This window comes from Nymphaea colorata, chromosome 3 (genome assembly GCF_008831285.2).
Source record: "Nymphaea colorata isolate Beijing-Zhang1983 chromosome 3, ASM883128v2, whole genome shotgun sequence".
NCBI classification, from domain to species: Eukaryota; Viridiplantae; Streptophyta; class Magnoliopsida; order Nymphaeales; family Nymphaeaceae; genus Nymphaea; species Nymphaea colorata.
In genome coordinates, this window is record NC_045140.1 from 1590659 (window position 1) to 1611802 (window position 21144).

The following is a 21144-nucleotide window of genomic DNA, read 5'->3' on the forward strand; positions in this document are numbered from 1 at the left end:
TGTTCTTTCTAATATTTTTCTTGTGCATTTGGAATTCACAGGATGGCAAGAGGGCCTTTTTTGACTCTGCGGATTGGGCTTTGGACAAGGTTTGAAGCGTTCTATTCTTTTTATCTACTTAAAATGAAAGAGTCTTAAACCTCTTGGGGTTTTTTTGGTGCAATGTTTTCAAACAATGTTTCTTTTCTTTTCCCAATAATGGCATTTTCTTTTTTGAGTATTTGATGAGTTGTTGAGTTTTAAAATAAGCTTCGAAAAAGTTACATTAAAAAAATTTATTCTTACTAAATATTTCTCGATTCTCTACCCAAGAGTGAGCTTCTTGTTATCAGGAAAACTTTTTTAATTCCATTTGACAAGTTATGGGACATTTGTTAACGCTATGTTTGGTAGTCTCGGATTTTAGATTTGAGGCTACCGAAGATCTATAAGAATCTTAAAACCATGGATCTATAGTCCGACCTCCTTGCAACCACGTATCTAAGCTTTTTATTATATAAATCGATTTTCAAATCTGCATTGTGAATTCGAGATCAGCCTCGGATTTGAGATCCAATAGTGTCGAACATAGCCTAAACAACCCATGTTCCGGCCCTTTTCAATGACAGTTGGCATGCTTCTAGTTGATAAAGGTTAGACCTTGAATCGGAGTCCCAAACCCACCAAAAACTGACCCTTTTACATGTAAAGGTTAGACCTTGGGTCTTTTGTTCTTGATTTTTTTTCGTTTTTTTTGGTTCACTTCTTTGCATGCTTTATTTTTGTTTGTTTTTCACAGACTTTTTGTGTTATTTGGTGACTTGAATTCCCATTTTGTCGGCTCTCTCTCTTTTAATTTTGTTATCTGTGCAGACTCAGACAAGTTGGCGAGGGAGACTTATTTAAACCCCCCTCTCCTCCTCCCTTCCACCCAAGACGTACTTGGCTGATCAAGGCTCTCTTCCATTAGTCTGGTTACGGAGAAAGCAGAGAGAAAGAGGGAGTGGTTATTTTTGTGGCTTGACTTGACAAGGTCTGACAATGGCGGATTCTTCCCTCTCACAGGAAAGCTCCTTCAATGTTGAGAAAAACATAATAGAAAACATATATATAACAAAAAGAAAACTAAGGGAAATTCAACCAGTCTATAGCTGAAGTAAAGCATACCGATACCACAATGTGACCACCAACTATGTGTAAGGTCTCAGAGGACTTCCATACTGGCGAGCCAAACCAAAATCACAAATTTTCAGCTCCCCACTATTATTCAGCAGAAGATTTGACGTCTTCAAATCCCTGCAGAATTGAAGAAGCAAACCAGCCATACAAACCTCAGGTACCGAGAACAATAGTTCTGACACAACATACCCAAATGTTGTACATGATAACATGAACGATAATAGAGCACCTGTGGAGCACCCAATTATCATGAAGATACTTAAAACCCTCCAAAAGCTGAAGCATAAGGCACTTGACTTCACTCTGACTGAAAGGTTGCTTCAGGGATTCCATCAACCCCTTAAGATCATGGTCCATGTACTCCATGACCATAAAAATGCTATCAAGATTGCTCCCAACGACAACTTCTTTCACATCAACTATGGAAGGATGGTGAAACGACAAAAGGATATTTATCTCCCTTAAAGAAGTGAGCGGAAATCCTTCTCTTTCCTTCTCCATCTTAACCTTCTTCAAAGCCACAATCTCGCCAGACCACACCACAATCTAGCAAGTGTTCACATTTCAATCACCATCCATCTATAAAAGAATGATTCTTTTGGTTTACCTTTCTTATGTTGTTCGATTATAAAAATGAGCACGCGCACACACACACACACACACAAATGTATATCCACCTCAAGAAATTTTCTGGTTGCATCATTTGTACTAAGTACCATACGTACTAAGTAGCTTTTATAATAGTATAAAACTCTTTCTTTTCATGCTGTTTATTTTTCCACCTAGATAGTAACACAAATAACACAAACAATCTTTGAACCTTGGCAACCAATTGTGCCACACCCGTCAGTTGGGAGAAGCTAAATGTGGCCTACCGTAGGCAGTTGCCCATTTGAACACAACAAAGATGTTATTTAATTATTGTTGCCATCAACAAAAAGAACAAAAAGGATATTCCCTTAAATGGAGTTCATGTTTTCCGTAAACATATTTAAATATTTTTCAAACATAAGATTCTTATTAATAAAAACTCACGATTAATGATCACTAACTCACCGCCATTATATGAATACGTTTAAATATTTCAATTTTCTCTTGAAAATTTGATGATTACCATGTGGAACATGATTTCTAACAATATAATGAAACATGCATAGTAGTAGACCTCAATTCATGACCCATCTAAGGACAATGACTGACAACCAGTCCCAGTTCTCACAAAAATAAAAAATTTAAAAATCTATTAGTGCGATAACCAAGAAGATGAGGCCCGCTACCTACGAACCGAGTGCAGACACTAAAGAATGCATGTGGTAACATCCAGCAGCGGGATGGACTGAACATCTTGTATCACTTTGTTTTAACAAAATTTAATTGTAGTCCAACTTTAAACTAGGATTATTCAAGAAACCCCAATCAGAAACATGTTAAATCAAACTTACATCTAATTGGAACCCCATGATTTAGATGTGAGATAAATGAATTTGAGATCAGACTTCTTTTTCTACCTTACATTAAGTATGCCAATATAAAATAATCACTTTTAGCCAACAGATCATTCTTAGCTTGATGCACCACGATCCATCTTTTGCCACCTAAGTTTGTGACTTTAAGATAGTTGGTAATCGAACATTCCCTTCAACACAAATGGAGCTCTAGAGTTCAAGTTCGGACTTTCGTGTACTTTGTTACACACCCAAAACATTGTCAAAGTGATACTGATTAATTTATAGGAGATCGATAATAAGACAAAATCAAAATAGAGCATTATAACATACAATTCCATTTTTTTAAAAGTTTGGCATACCCGCAAAACATAGTTGGTGTTATTACCCATGGTTGGGAAAAGATGCGATCCCTATAAAAAAAAATACTCCTCTCATTTTGGATAGTTTGAGAAAGTAAACTACGACTCTTCGGAACAAAGAATCTTCTCACAAATTGCAAATTAATTCTCACAAATATCATTTACGAAATTTAAAAGGTCTTTCTCTAATAACACGCCAAAGTTATTTTTCTCACATAAATCTCCAAAAAAATCGATAAAATTTTAAAAAAGTATAAAAATGCAATTGGTCGTCTCTATCAGTCAGTCATTTATTTCAATTACATCAAAATTGACAATTTTAACTTGATGAACGGAACGTTGCTTCATCAAGATCCTTGAGCAGTTCCCAAGTCTCACGGGACTGTTCAACCCCTTGTTGAACGAGGCTCATCGTATCTTTTGCGCTCATAATGAGACGATCACACATAACATAGTAAAACTGACAACTACACCATGCATCAAGTTGGCCATGCATTGGTTCTGTCAATCTGTCAGTCATTTTTTTCAATTTCATCAAATTGACATTTTTAAGTTGATGGAGGGGATGTTGTTTCATCAAGATCCTTGAGCAGTTCCCAGGTCTCACGGGACTGTTTAACCACATGTTGGACGAGGTTCGTCGTATCTTTTGCGTTCATAATGAGACGATCACACATAAACTCCTAAAACTGACCATTATACCATTGCATCAAGTTGGCTATGCATTGGTTTTGAAAACAAGTCGACCAATTATCCCAATTGCATATATTTGGCATTTTCAACTTAATGATAGGGATATTGCTTCATTAAGTTCCTTGATCAGATCCTAGGTCTCACGGGACTGTTTCCCATCTTGTTGAACAGGGTTCATCGCATCTTTTGTGCCCATAACGAGAAGATCACACATAACCTCATAAAACTGACAATGATACCAATGCATCATGTTGGCCATGCATTGATTGTGTCAATTATTCAGTCATTTATTCTAATTTCATCCAATCGACATTTTTCACTTGATGGAAGGGACGTTGCATCATCAAGATCCTTGAGCAGTTCCCAGGTCTCACGGGACTGTTTAATCCCTTGTGGTAGAGGGTTCATCGCGTCTTTTGCGCTCATAATGAAATGATCACACATAAACTGCTAAAACTAAAAATTATACCAATGCATCAAGTTGGCCATGCATTGGTCGTCTCTATCAGTCAGTCATTTATTTCAATTACATCAAAATTGACAATTTTAACTTGATGAACGGAACGTTGCTTCATCAAGATCCTTGAGCAGTTCCCAGGTCTCACGGGACTGTTCAACCCCTTGTTGAACGAGGCTCATCGTGTCTTTTGCGCTCATAATGAGACGATCACACATAACATAGTAAAACTGACAACTACACCATGCATCAAGTTGGCCATGCATTGGTTCTGTCAATCTGTCAGTCATTTTTTTCAATTTCATCAAATTGACATTTTTAAGTTGATGGAGGGGACGTTGTTTCATCAAGATCCTTGAGCAGTTCCCAGGTCTCACGGGACTGTTTAACCACATGTTGGACGAGGTTCGTCGTATCTTTTGCGTTCATAATGAGACGATCACACATAAACTCCTAAAACTGACCATTATACCATTGCATCAAGTTGGCTATGCATTGGTTTTGAAAACAAGTCGACCAATTATCCCAATTGCATATATTTGGCATTTTCAACTTAATGATAGGGATATTGCTTCATTAAGTTCCTTGATCAGATCCTAGGTCTCACGGGACTGTTTCCCATCTTGTTGAACAGGGTTCATCGCATCTTTTGTGCCCATAACGAGAAGATCACACATAACCTCATAAAACTGACAATGATACCAATGCATCATGTTGGACATGCAATGATTGTGTCAATTATTCAGTCATTTATTCTAATTTCATCCAATCGACATTTTTCACTTGATGGAAGGGACGTTGCATCATCAAGATCCTTGAGCAGTTCCCAGGTCTCACGGGACTGTTTACTCCCTTGTGGTACAGGGTTCATCGCGTCTTTTGCGCTCATAATGAAATGATCACACATAAACCCCTAAAACTATAAATTATACAAATGCATCAAGTTGGCCATGCATTGGTCCTCTCTATCAGTCAATCATTTATTTCAATTGCATCTAATTGATAACTTTAACTTGATGAAGGGAATGTTGCTTCATCGAGATCCCTAAGCAGTTCCCCGGCCACACGAGACTGCCCCTTGTTGAACGAGGCTCATCGTATCTTTTGCGCTCATAATGAGACGATCACACATAACATAGTAAAACTGACAACTACACCATGCATCAAGTTGGCCATGCATTGGTTCTGTCAATCTGTCAGTCATTTTTTTCAATTTCATCAAATTGACATTTTTAAGTTGATGGAGGGGATGTTGTTTCATCAAGATCCTTGAGCAGTTCCCAGGTCTCACGGGACTGTTTAACCACATGTTGGACGAGGTTCGTCGTATCTTTTGCGTTCATAATGAGACGATCACACATAAACTCCTAAAACTGACCATTATACCATTGCATCAAGTTGGCTATGCATTGGTTTTGAAAACAAGTTGACCAATTATCCCAATTGCATATATTTGGCATTTTCAACTTAATGATAGGGATATTGCTTCATTAAGTTCCTTGATCAGATCCTAGGTCTCACGGGACTGTTTCCCATCTTGTTGAACAGGGTTCATCGCATCTTTTGTGCCCATAACGAGAAGATCACACATAACCTCATAAAACTGACAATGATACCAATGCATCATGTTGGCCATGCATTGATTGTGTCAATTATTCAGTCATTTATTCTAATTTCATCCAATCGACATTTTTCACTTGATGGAAGGGACGTTGCATCATCAAGATCCTTGAGCATTTCCCAGGTCTCACGGGACTGTTTAATCCCTTGTGGTAGAGGGTTCATCGCGTCTTTTGCGCTCATAATGAAATGATCACACATAAACTGCTAAAACTAAAAATTATACCAATGCATCAAGTTGGCCATGCATTGGTCGTCTCTATCAGTCAGTCATTTATTTCAATTACATCAAAATTGACAATTTTAACTTGATGAACGGAACGTTGCTTCATCAAGATCCTTGAGCAGTTCCCAGGTCTCACGGGACTGTTCAACCCCTTGTTGAACGAGGCTCATCGTGTCTTTTGCGCTCATAATGAGACGATCACACATAACATAGTAAAACTGACAACTACACCATGCATCAAGTTGGCCATGCATTGGTTCTGTCAATCTGTCAGTCATTTTTTTCAATTTCATCAAATTGACATTTTTAAGTTGATGGAGGGGACGTTGTTTCATCAAGATCCTTGAGCAGTTCCCAGGTCTCACGGGACTGTTTAACCACATGTTGGACGAGGTTCGTCGTATCTTTTGCGCTCATAATGAGACGATCACACATAAACTCCTAAAACTAACCATTATACCATTGCATCAAGTTGGCTATGCATTGGTTTTGAAAACAAGTCGACCAATTATCCAAATTGCATATATTTGGCATTTTCAACTTAATGATAGGGATATTGCTTCATCAAGTTCCTTGATCAGTTCTCAGGTCTCACCGGACTGTTTCCCATCTTGTTGAACAGGGTTCATCGCATCTTTTGAGCCCATAACGAGAAGATCACACATAACCTCATAAAACTGACCATGATACCAATGCATCATGTTGGCCATGCATTGATTGTGTCAATTAGTCAGTCATTTCTTCTAATTTCATCCAATCGACATTTTTCACTTCATGGAAGGGACGTTGCATCATCAAGATCCTTGAGCAGTTTCCAGGTCTCACGGGACTGATTACTCCCTTGTGGTAGAGGGTTCATCGCGTCTTTTGCGCTCATAATGAAATGATCACACATAAACTGCTAAAACTAAAAATTATACCAATGCATCAAGTTGGCCATGCATTGGTCGTCTCTATCAGTCAGTCATTTATTTCAATTACATCAAAATTGACAATTTTAACTTGATGAACGGAACGTTGCTTCATCAAGATCCTTGAGCAGTTCCCAGGTTTCACGGGACTGTTCAACCCCTTGTTGAACGAGGCTCATCGTATCTTTTGCGCTCATAATGAGACGAACACACATAACATAGTAAAACTGACAACTACACCATGTATCAAGTTGGCCATGCATTGGTTCTGTCAATCTGTCAGTCATTTTTTTCAATTTCATCAAATTGACATTCTTAAGTTGATGGAGGGGACGTTGTTTCATCAAGATCCTTGAGCAGTTCCCAGGTCTCACGGGACTGTTTAACCACATGTTGGACGAGGTTCGTCGTATCTTTTGCGTTCATAATGAGACGATCACACATAAACTCCTAAAACTGACCATTATACCATTGCATCAAGTTGGCTATGCATTGGTTTTGAAAACAAGTCGACCAATTATCCCAATTGCATATATTTGGCATTTTCAACTTAATGATAGGGATATTGCTTCATCAAGTTCCTTGATCAGATCCCAGGTCTCACGGGACTGTTTCCCATCTTGTTGAACAGGGTTCATCGCATCTTTTGTGCCCATAACGAGAAGATCACACATAACCTCATAAAACTAACAATGATACCAATGCATCATGTTGGCCGTGCATTGATTGTGTCAATTAGTCAGTCCTTTATTCTAATTTCATCCAATCGACATATTTCACTTGATGGAAGGGACGTTGCATCATCAAGATCCTTGAGCAGTTCCCAAGTCTCACGGGACTGTTTACTCCCTTGTGGTAGAGGGTTCATCGCGTCTTTTGCGCTCATAATGAAATGATCACACATAAACCCCTAAAACTAAAAATTATACCAATGCATCAAGTTGGCCATGCATTGGTCGTCTCTATCAGTCAGTCATTTATTTCAATTACATCAAAATTGACTATTTTAACTTGATGAACGGAACGTTGCTTCATCAAGATCCTTGAGCAGTTCCCAGGTCTCACGAGACTGTTCAACCCCTTGTTGAACGAGGCTCATCGTATCTTTTGCGCTCATAATGAGACGATCACACATAACATAGTAAAACTGACAACTACACCATGCATCAAGTTGGCCATGCATTGGTTCTGTCAATCTGTCAGTCATTTTTTTCAATTTCATCAAATTGACATTTTTAAGTTGATGGAGGGGACGTTGTTTCATCAAGATCCTTGAGCAGTTTCCAGGTCTCACGGGACTGTTTAACCACATGTTGGACGAGGTTCGTCGTATCTTTTGCGCTCATAATGAGACGATCACACATAAACTCCTAAAACTGACCATTATACCATTGCATCAAGTTAGCTATGCATTGGATTTGACAACAAGTCAACCAATTATCCCAATTGCATATATTTGGCATTTTCAACTTAATGATAGGGATATTGCTTCATCAAGTTCCTTGATCAGTTCCCAGGTCTCACGGGACTGTTTCACATCTTGTTGAACAAGGTTCATCGCATCTTTTGTGCCCATAACGAGAAGATCACACATAACCTCATAAAACTAACAATGATACCAATGCATCATGTTGGCCGTGCATTGATTGTGTCAATTAGTCAGTCATTTATTCTAATTTCATCCAATCGACATATTTCACTTTGTGGAAGGGACGTTGCATCATCAAGATCCTTGAGCAGTTCCCAAGTCTCACGGGACTGTTTACTCCCTTGTGGTAGAGGGTTCATCGCGTCTTTTGCGCTCATAATGAAATGATCACACATAAACCCCTAAAACTATAAATTATACCAATGCATCAAGTTGGCCATGCATTGGTCCTCTCTATCAGTCAATCATTTATTTCAATTGCATCTAATTGATAACTTTAACTTGATGAAGTGAATGTTGCTTCATCGAGATCCCTAAGCAGTTCATCCGTCACACGAGACTGCCCCTTGTTGAACGAGGCTCATCGTATCTTTTGCGCTCATAATGAGACGACCACACATAACATAGTAAAACTGACAATTACACCATGCATCAAGTTGGCCATGCATTGGTTCTGTCAATCTGTCAGTCATTTGTTTCAATTTCATCCAATTGACATTTTTAAGTTGATGGAGGGGACGTTGTTTCATCAAGATCCTTGAGCAGTTCCCAGGTCTCACGGGACTGTTTAACCACATGTTGGACAAGGTTCGTCGTATCTTTTGCGCTCATAATGAGACGATCACACATAAACTCCTAAAACTGACCATTATACCAATGCATCAAGTTGGCTATGCATTGGTTTTGACAACAAGTCGACCAATTATCCTAATTGCATATATTTGACATTTTCAACTTAATGATAGGGATATTGCTTCATCAAGTTCCTTGATCAGTTCCCAGGTCTCACGGGACTGTTTCCCATCTTGTTGAACAGGGTTCATCGCATCTTTTGTGCCCATAACGAGAAGATCACACATAACCTCATAAAACTGACCATGATACCAATGCATTATGTTGGCCATGCATTGATTGTGTCAATTTGTCAGTCATTTTTTCAAATTTCATCCAATCGACATTATTCACTTGATGGAAGGGACGTTGCATCATCAAGATCCTTGAGCAGTTCCCAGGTCTCACGGGACTGTTTACTCCCTTGTGGTAGAGGGTTCATCGCGTCTTTTTCGCTCATAATGAAATGATCACACATAAACTGCTAAAACTAAAAATTATACCAATGCATCAAGTTGGCCATGCATTGGTCGTCTCTATCAGTCAGTCATTTATTTCAATTACATCAAAATTGACAATTTTAACTTGATGAACGGAACGTTGCTTCATCAAGATCCTTGAGCAGTTCCCAAGTCTCACGGGACTGTTCAACCCCTTGTTGAACGAGGCTCATCGTATCTTTTGCGCTCATAATGAGACGATCACACATAACATAGTAAAACTGACAACTACACCATGCATCAAGTTGGCCATGCATTGGTTCTGTCAATCTGTCAGTCATTTTTTTCAATTTCATCAAATTGACATTTTTAAGTTGATGGAGGGGACGTTGTTTCATCAAGATCCTTGAGCAGTTCCCAGGTCTCACGGGACTATTTAACCAAATGTTGGACGAGGTTCGTCGTATCTTTTGCGTTCATAATGAGACGATCACACATAAACTCCTAAAACTGACCATTATACCATTGCATCAAGTTGGCTATGCATTGGTTTTGACAACAAGTCAACCAATTATCCCAATTGCATATATTTGGCATTTTCAACTTCATGATAGGGATATTGCTTCATCAAGTTCCTTGATCAGTTCCCAGGTCTCACGGGACTGTTTCCCATCTTGTTGAACAGGGTTCATCGTATCTTTTGTGCCCATAACGAGAAGATCACACATAACCTCATAAAACTGACAATGATACCAATGCATCATGTTGGCCATGCATTGATTGTGTCAATTATTCAGTCATTTATTCTACTTTCATCCAATCGACATTTTTCACTTGATGGAAGGGACGTTGCATCATCAAGATCCTTGAGCAGTTCCCAGGTCTCACGGGACTGTTTACTCCCTTGTGGTAGAGGGTTCATCGCGTCTTTTGCGCTCATAATGAAATGATCACACATAAACCCCTAAATCTAAAAATTATACCAATGCATCAAGTTGGCCATGCATTGGTCGTCTCTATCAATCAATCATTTATTTCACTTGCATCTAATTGATAACTTTAACTTGATGAAGGGAACGTTGATTCATCAAGATCCTTGAGCAGTTCCCAGGTCCCACGGGACTATTCAACCCCTTGTTGAACGAGGCTCATCGTATCTTTTGCGCTCATAATGAGACGATCACACATAACATAGTAAAACTGACAATTACACCATGCATCAAGTTGGCCATGCATTGGTTCTGTCAATCTGTCAGTCATTTTTTTCAATTTCATCCAATTGACATTTTTAAGTTGATGGAGGGGACGTTGTTTCATCAAGATCCTTGAGCAGTTCCCAGATCTCACGGGACTGTTTAACCACTTGTTGGACGAGGTTCGTCGTATCTTTTGCGCTCATAATGAGACGATCACACATAAACTCCTAAAACTGACCATTATACCAATGCATCAAGTTGGCTATGCATTGGATTTGACAACAAGTCAACCAATTATCCCAATTGCATATATTTGGCATTTTCAACTTAATGATAGGGATATTGCTTCATCAAGTTCCTTGATCAGTTCCCAGGTCTCACGGGACTGTTTCCCATCTTGTTGAACAGGGTTCATCGCATCTTTTGTGCCCATAACGAGAAGATCACACATAACCTCATAAAACTGACCATGATACCAATGCATCATGTTGGCTATGCATTGATTGTGTCAATTAGTGAGTCATTTTTTCAAATTTCATCCAATCGACATTATTGACTTGATGGAAGGGACGTTGCATCATCAAGATCCTTGAGCAGTTCCCAGGTCTCACGGGACTGTTTACTCCCTTGTGGTAGAGGGTTCATCGCGTCTTTTTCGCTCATAATGAAATGATCACACATAAACTGCTAAAACTAAAAATTATACCAATGCATCAAGTTGGCCATGCATTGGTCGTCTCTATCAGTCAGTCATTTATTTCAATTACATCAAAATTGACAATTTTAACTTGATGAACGGAACGTTGCTTCGTCAAGATCCTTGAGCAGTTCCCAGGTCTCACGGGACTGTTCAACCCCTTGTTGAACGAGGCTCATCGTATCTTTTGCGCTCATAATGAGACGATCACACATAACATAGTAAAACTGACAACTACACCATGCATCAAGTTGGCCATGCATTGGTTCTGTCAATCTGTCAGTCATTTTTTTCAATTTCATCAAATTGACATTCTTAAGTTGATGGAGGGGACGTTGTTTCATCAAGATCCTTGAGCAGTTCCCAGGTCTCACGGGACTGTTTAACCACATGTTGGACGAGGTTCGTCGTATCTTTTGCGTTCATAATGAGACGATCACACATAAACTCCTAAAACTGACCATTATACCATTGCATCAAGTTGGCTATGCATTGGTTTTGAAAACAAGTCGACCAATTATCCCAATTGCATATATTTGGCATTTCAACTTAATGATAGGGATATTGCTTCATCAAGTTCCTTGATCAGATCCCAGGTCTCACGGGACTGTTTCCCATCTTGTTGAACAGGGTTCATCGCATCTTTTGTGCCCATAACGAGAAGATCACACATAACCTCATAAAACTAACAATGATACCAATGCATCATGTTGGCCGTGCATTGATTGTGTCAATTAGTCAGTCCTTTATTCTAATTTCATCCAATCGACATATTTCACTTGATGGAAGGGACGTTGCATCATCAAGATCCTTGAGCAGTTCCCAAGTCTCACGGGACTGTTTACTCCCTTGTGGTAGAGGGTTCATCGCGTCTTTTGCGCTCATAATGAAATGATCACACATAAACCCCTAAAACTAAAAATTATACCAATGCATCAAGTTGGCCATGCATTGGTCGTCTCTATCAGTCAGTCATTTATTTCAATTACATCAAAATTGACTATTTTAACTTGATGAACGGAACGTTGCTTCATCAAGATCCTTGAGCAGTTCCCAGGTCTCACGGGACTGTTCAACCCCTTGTTGAACGAGGCTCATCGTATCTTTTGCGCTCATAATGAGACGATCACACATAACATAGTAAAACTGACAACTACACCATGCATCAAGTTGGCCATGCGTTGGTTCTGTCAATCTGTCAGTCATTTTTTTCAATTTCATCAAATTGACATTTTTAAGTTGATGGAGGGGACGTTGTTTCATCAAGATCCTTGAGCAGTTTCCAGGTCTCACGGGACTGTTTAACCACATGTTGGACGAGGTTCGTCGTATCTTTTGCGCTCATAATGAGACGATCACACATAAACTCCTAAAACTGACCATTATACCATTGCATCAAGTTAGCTATGCATTGGATTTGACAACAAGTCAACCAATTATCCCAATTGCATATATTTGGCATTTTCAACTTAATGATAGGGATATTGCTTCATCAAGTTCCTTGATCAGTTCCCAGGTCTCACGGGACTGTTTCCCATCTTGTTGAACAAGGTTCATCGCTTCTTTTGTGCCCATAACGAGAAGATCACACATAACCTCATAAAACTAACAATGATACCAATGCATCATGTTGGCCGTGCATTGATTGTGTCAATTAGTCAGTCCTTTATTCTAATTTCATCCAATCGACATATTTCACTTGATGGAAGGGACGTTGCATCATCAAGATCCTTGAGCAGTTCCCAAGTCTCACGGGACTGTTTACTCACTTGTGGTAGAGGGTTCATCGCGTCTTTTGCGCTCATAATGAAATGATCACACATAAACCCCTAAAACTATAAATTATACCAATGCATCAAGTTGGCCATGCATTGGTCCTCTCTATCAGTCAATCATTTATTTCAATTGCATCTAATTGATAACTTTAACTTGATGAAGTGAATGTTGCTTCATCGAGATCCCTAAGCAGTTCCCCCGTCACACGAGACTGCCCCATGTTGAACGAGGCTCATCGTATCTTTTGCGCTCATAATGAGACGACCACACATAACATAGTAAAACTGACAATTACACCATGCATCAAGTTGGCCATGCATTGGTTCTGTCAATCTGTCAGTCATTTGTTTCAATTTCATCCAATTGACATTTTTAAGTTGATGGAGGGGACGTTGTTTCATCAAGATCCTTGAGCAGTTCCCAGGTCTCACGGGACTGTTTAACCACATGTTGAACGAGGTTCGTCGTATCTTTTGCGCTCATAATGAGACGATCACACATAAACTCCTAAAACTGACCATTATACCAATGCATCAAGTTGGCTATGCATTGGTTTTGACAACAAGTCGACCAATTATCCTAATTGCATATATTTGACATTTTCAACTTAATGATAGGGATATTGCTTCATCAAGTTCCTTGATCAGTTCCCAGGTCTCACGGGACTGTTTCCCATCTTGTTGAACAGGGTTCATCGCATCTTTTGTGCCCATAACGAGAAGATCACACATAACCTCATAAAACTGACCATGATACCAATGCATTATGTTGGCCATGCATTGATTGTGTCAATTTGTCAGTCATTTTTTCAAATTTCATCCAATCGACATTATTCACTTGATGGAAGGGACGTTGCATCATCAAGATCCTTGAGCAGTTCCCAGGTCTCACGGGACTGTTTACTCCCTTGTGGTAGAGGGTTCATCGCGTCTTTTTCGCTCATAATGAAATGATCACACATAAACTGCTAAAACTAAAAATTATACCAATGCATCAAGTTGGCCATGCATTGGTCGTCTCTATCAGTCAGTCATTTATTTCAATTACATCAAAATTGACAATTTTAACTTGATGAACGGAACGTTGCTTCATCAAGATCCTTGAGCAGTTCCCAGGTCTCACGGGACTGTTCAAATCCTTGTTGAACGAGGCTCATCGTATCTTTTGCGCTCATAATGAGACGATCACACATAACATAGTAAAACTGACAACTACACCATGCATCAAGTTGGCCATGCATTGGTTCTGTCAATCTGTCAGTCATTTTTTTCAATTTCATCAAATTGACATTTTTAAGTTGATGGAGGGGACGTTGTTTCATCAAGATCCTTGAGCAGTTCCCAGGTCTCACGGGACTGTTTAACCAAATGTTGGACGAGGTACGTCGTATCTTTTGCGTTCATAATGAGACGATCACACATAAACTCCTAAAACTGACCATTATACCATTGCATCAAGTTGGCTATGCATTGGTTTTGACAACAAGTCAACCAATTATCCCAATTGCATATATTTGGCATTTTCAACTTAATGATAGGGATATTGCTTCATCAAGTTCCTTGATCAGTTCCCAGGTCTCACGGGACTGTTTCCCATCTTGTTGAACAGGGTTCATCGTATCTTTTGTGCCCATAACGAGAATATCACACATAACCTCATAAAACTGACAATGATACCAATGCATCATGTTGGCCATGCATTGATTGTGTCAGTTATTCAGTCATTTATTCTACTTTCATCCAATCGACATTTTTCACTTGATGGAAGGGACGTTGCATCATCAAGATCCTTGAGCAGTTCCCAGGTCTCACGGGACTGTTTACTCCCTTGTGGTAGAGGGTTCATCGCGTCTTTTGCGCTCATAATGAAATGATCACACATAAACCCCTAAATCTAAAAATTATACCAATGCATCAAGTTGGCCATGCATTGGTCGTCTCTATCAATCAATCATTTATTTCAATTGCATCTAATTAATAACTTTAACTTGATGAAGGGAACGTTGATTCATCAAGATCCTTGAGCAGTTCCCAGGTCCCACGGGACTATTCAACCCCTTGTTGAACGAGGCTCATCGTATCTTTTGCGCTCATAATGAGACGATCACACATAACATAGTAAAACTGACAATTACACCATGCATCAAGTTGGCCATGCATTGGTTCTGTCAATCTGTCAGTCATTTTTTTCAATTTCATCCAATTGACATTTTTAAGTTGATGGAGGGGACGTTGTTTCATCAAGATCCTTGAGCAGTTCCCAGATCTCACGGGACTGTTTAACCACTTGTTGGACGAGGTTCGTCGTATCTTTTGCGCTCATAATGAGACGATCACACATAAACTCCTAAAACTGACCATTATACCATTGCATCAAGTTAGCTATGCATTGGATTTGACAACAAGTCAACCAATTATCCCAATTGCATATATTTGGCATTTTCAACTTAATGATAGGGATATTGCTTCATCAAGTTCCTTGATCAGTTCCCAGGTCTCACGGGACTGTTTCCCATCTTGTTGAACAAGGTTCATCGCTTCTTTTGTGCCCATAACGAGAAGATCACACATAACCTCATAAAACTAACAATGATACCAATGCATCATGTTGGCCGTGCATTGATTGTGTCAATTAGTCAGTCCTTTATTCTAATTTCATCCAATCGACATATTTCACTTGATGGAAGGGACGTTGCATCATCAAGATCCTTGAGCAGTTCCCAAGTCTCACGGGACTGTTTACTCACTTGTGGTAGAGGGTTCATCGCGTCTTTTGCGCTCATAATGAAATGATCACACATAAACCCCTAAAACTATAAATTATACCAATGCATCAAGTTGGCCATGCATTGGTCCTCTCTATCAGTCAATCATTTATTTCAATTGCATCTAATTGATAACTTTAACTTGATGAAGTGAATGTTGCTTCATCGAGATCCCTAAGCAGTTCCCCCGTCACACGAGACTGCCCCATGTTGAACGAGGCTCATCGTATCTTTTGCGCTCATAATGAGACGACCACACATAACATAGTAAAACTGACAATTACACCATGCATCAAGTTGGCCATGCATTGGTTCTGTCAATCTGTCAGTCATTTGTTTCAATTTCATCCAATTGACATTTTTAAGTTGATGGAGGGGACGTTGTTTCATCAAGATCCTTGAGCAGTTCCCAGGTCTCACGGGACTGTTTAACCACATGTTGAACGAGGTTCGTCGTATCTTTTGCGCTCATAATGAGACGATCACACATAAACTCCTAAAACTGACCATTATACCAATGCATCAAGTTGGCTATGCATTGGTTTTGACAACAAGTCGACCAATTATCCTAATTGCATATATTTGACATTTTCAACTTAATGATAGGGATATTGCTTCATCAAGTTCCTTGATCAGTTCCCAGGTCTCACGGGACTGTTTCCCATCTTGTTGAACAGGGTTCATCGCATCTTTTGTGCCCATAACGAGAAGATCACACATAACCTCATAAAACTGACCATGATACCAATGCATTATGTTGGCCATGCATTGATTGTGTCAATTTGTCAGTCATTTTTTCAAATTTCATCCAATCGACATTATTCACTTGATGGAAGGGACGTTGCATCATCAAGATCCTTGAGCAGTTCCCAGGTCTCACGGGACTGTTTACTCCCTTGTGGTAGAGGGTTCATCGCGTCTTTTTCGCTCATAATGAAATGATCACACATAAACTGCTAAAACTAAAAATTATACCAATGCATCAAGTTGGCCATGCATTGGTCGTCTCTATCAGTCAGTCATTTATTTCAATTACATCAAAATTGACAATTTTAACTTGATGAACGGAACGTTGCTTCATCAAGATCCTTGAGCAGTTCCCAGGTCTCACGGGACTGTTCAAATCCTTGTTGAACGAGGCTCATCGTATCTTTTGCGCTCATAATGAGACGATCACACATAACATAGTAAAACTGACAACTACACCATGCATCAAGTTGGCCATGCATTGGTTCTGTCAATCTGTCAGTCATTTTTTTCAATTTCATCAAATTGACATTTTTAAGTTGATGGAGGGGACGTTGTTTCATCAAGATCCTTGAGCAGTTCCCAGGTCTCACGGGACTGTTTAACCAAATGTTGGACGAGGTACGTCGTATCTTTTGCGTTCATAATGAGACGATCACACATAAACTCCTAAAACTGACCATTATACCATTGCATCAAGTTGGCTATGCATTGGTTTTGACAACAAGTCAACCAATTATCCCAATTGCATATATTTGGCATTTTCAACTTAATGATAGGGATATTGCTTCATCAAGTTCCTTGATCAGTTCCCAGGTCTCACGGGACTGTTTCCCATCTTGTTGAACAGGGTTCATCGTATCTTTTGTGCCCATAACGAGAATATCACACATAACCTCATAAAACTGACAATGATACCAATGCATCATGTTGGCCATGCATTGATTGTGTCAGTTATTCAGTCATTTATTCTACTTTCATCCAATCGACATTTTTCACTTGATGGAAGGGACGTTGCATCATCAAGATCCTTGAGCAGTTCCCAGGTCTCACGGGACTGTTTACTCCCTTGTGGTAGAGGGTTCATCGCGTCTTTTGCGCTCATAATGAAATGATCACACATAAACCCCTAAATCTAAAAATTATACCAATGCATCAAGTTGGCCATGCATTGGTCGTCTCTATCAATCAATCATTTATTTCAATTGCATCTAATTAATAACTTTAACTTGATGAAGGGAACGTTGATTCATCAAGATCCTTGAGCAGTTCCCAGGTCCCACGGGACTATTCAACCCCTTGTTGAACGAGGCTCATCGTATCTTTTGCGCTCATAATGAGACGATCACACATAACATAGTAAAACTGACAATTACACCATGCATCAAGTTGGCCATGCATTGGTTCTGTCAATCTGTCAGTCATTTTTTTCAATTTCATCCAATTGACATTTTTAAGTTGATGGAGGGGACGTTGTTTCATCAAGATCCTTGAGCAGTTCCCAGATCTCACGGGACTGTTTAACCACTTGTTGGACGAGGTTCGTCGTATCTTTTGCGCTCATAATGAGACGATCACACATAAACTCCTAAAACTGACCATTATACCAATGCATCAAGTTGGCTATGCATTGGTTTTGACAACAAGTCGACCAATTATCCTAATTGCATATATTTGACATTTTCAACTTAATGATAGGGATATTGCTTCATCAAGTTCCTTGATCAGTTCCCAGGTCTCACGGGACTGTTTCCCATCTTGTTGAACAGGGTTCATCGCATCTTTTGTGCCCATAACGAGAAGATCACACATAACCTCATAAAACTGACCATGATACCAATGCATCATGTTGGCTATGCATTGATTGTGTCAATTAGTGAGTCATTTTTTCAAATTTCATCCAATCGACATTATTGACTTGATGGAAGGGACGTTGCATCATCAAGATACTTGAGCAGTTCCCAGGTCTCACGGGACTGTTTACTCCCTTGTGGTAGAGGGTTCATCGCGTCTTTTTCGCTCATAATGAAATGATCACACATAAACTGCTAAAACTAAAAATTACACCAATGCATCAAGTTGGCCATGCATTGGTCGTCTCTATCAGTCAGTCATTTATTTCAATTACATCAAAATTGACAATTTTAACTTGATGAACGGAACGTTGCTTCGTCAAGATCCTTGAGCAGTTCCCAGGTCTCACGGGACTGTTCAACCCCTTGTTGAACGAGGCTCATCGTATCTTTTGCGCTCATAATGAGACGATCACACATAACATAGTAAAACTGACAACTACACCATGCATCAAGTTGGCCATGCATTGGTTCTGTCAATCTGTCAGTCATTTTTTTCAATTTCATCAAATTGACATTTTTAAGTTGATGTAGGGGACGTTGTTTCATCAAGATCTTTGAGCAGTTCCCAGGTCTCATGGGACTGTTTAACCACATGTTGGACGAGGTTCGTCGTATCTTTTGCGCTCATAATGAGACGATCACACATAAACTCCTAAAACTGACCACTATACCATTGCATCAAGTTGGCTATGCATTGGTTTTGACAACAAGTCAACCAATTATCCCAATTGCATATATTTGGCATTTTCAACTTAATGATAGGGATATTGCTTCATCAAGTTACTTGATCAGTTTCCAGGTCTCACGGGACTGTTTCCCATCTTGTTGAACAGGGTTCATCGCATCTTTTGTGCCCATAACGAGAAGATCACACATAACCTCATAAAACTGACAATGATACCAATGCATCATGTTGGCCATGCATTGATTGTGTCAATTATTCAGTCATTTATTCTACCTTCATCCAATCGACATTTTTCACTTGATGGAAGGGACGTTGCATCATCAAGATCCTTGAGCAGTTCCCAGGTCTCACGGGACTGTTTACTCCCTTGTGGTAGAGGGTTCATCACGTCTTTTTCGCTCATAATGAAATGATCACACATAAACCCCTAAAACTAAAAATTATACCAATGCATCAAGTTGGCCATGCATTGGTCGTCTCTATCAGTCAGTCATTTATTTCAATTACATCAAAATTGACAATTTTAACATGATGAACGGAACGTTGCTTCATCAAGATCCTTGAGCAGTTCCCAGGTCTCACGGGACTGTTCAACCCCTTGTTGAACGAGGCTCATCGTATCTTTTGCGCTCATAATGAGACGATCACACATAACATAGTAAAACTGACAACTACACCATGCATCAAGTTGGCCATGCGTTGGTTCTGTCAATCTGTCAGTCATTTTTTTCAATTTCATCAAATTGACATTTTTAAGTTGATGGAGGGGACGTTGTTTCATCAAGATCCTTGAGCAGTTCCCAGGTCTCACGGGACTGTTTAACCACATGTTGGACGAGGTTCGTCGTATCTTTTGCGCTCATAATGAGACGATCACACATAAACTCCTAAAACTGACCATTATACCATTGCATCAAGTTGGCTATGCATTGGTTTTGACAACAAGTCAACCAATTATCCCAATTGCATATATTTGGCATTTTCAACTTAATGATAGAGATATTGCTTCATCAAGTTCCTTGATCAGTTCCCAGGTCTCACGGGACTGTTTCCCATCTTGTTGAACAGGGTTCATCGTATCTTTTGTGCACATCTCGAGAAGATCACACATAACCTCATAAAACTGACAATGATACCAATGCATCATGTTGGCCATGCTTTCATTGTGTCAATTATTCAGTCATTTATTCTACTTTCATCCAATCGACATTTTTCACTTGATGGAAGGGACGTTGCATCATCAAGATCCTTGAGCAGTTCCCAGGTCTCACGGGACTGTTTACTCCCTTGTGGTAGAGGGTTCATCGCGTCTTTTGCGCTCATAATGAAATGATCACACATAAACCCCTAAAACTAAAAATTATACCAATGCATCAAGTTGGCCATGCATTGGTCGTCTCTATCAATCAATCATTTATTTCAATTGCATCTAATTGATAACTTTAACTTGATGAAGGGAACGTTGATTCATCAAGATCCTTGAGCAGTTCCCAGGTCCCACGGGACTATTCAACCCCTTGTTGAACGAGGCTCATCGTATCTTTTGCGCTCATAATGAGACGATCACACATAACATAGTAAAACTGACAACTACACCATGCATCAAGTTGGCCATGCGTTGGTTCTGTCAATCTGTCAGTCATTTTTTTCAATTTCATCAAATTGACATTTTTAAGTTGATGGAGGGGACGTTGTTTCATCAAGATCCTTGAGCAGTTCCCAGGTCTCACGGGACTGTTTAACCACATGTTGGACGAGGTTCGTCGTATCTTTTGCGCTCATAATGAGACGATCACACATAAACTCCTAAAACTGACCATTATACCATTGCATCAAGTTGGCTATGCATTG

At 39.5% G+C, this 21144-nt stretch overlaps 1 long non-coding RNA gene across 1 annotated transcript in view; it reads right to left on the reverse strand.

Annotated features, from left to right (window-relative positions):
• Positions 1-21144, reverse strand: part of LOC116251087 (uncharacterized) — a 30576-nt gene that overhangs the window by 1421 nt on the left and 8011 nt on the right. The window contains exon 4 of the long non-coding RNA XR_007572939.1: positions 1147-1275. This is a non-coding gene — a long non-coding RNA (uncharacterized LOC116251087). The remainder of the gene's footprint in view (positions 1-1146; positions 1276-21144) is intronic.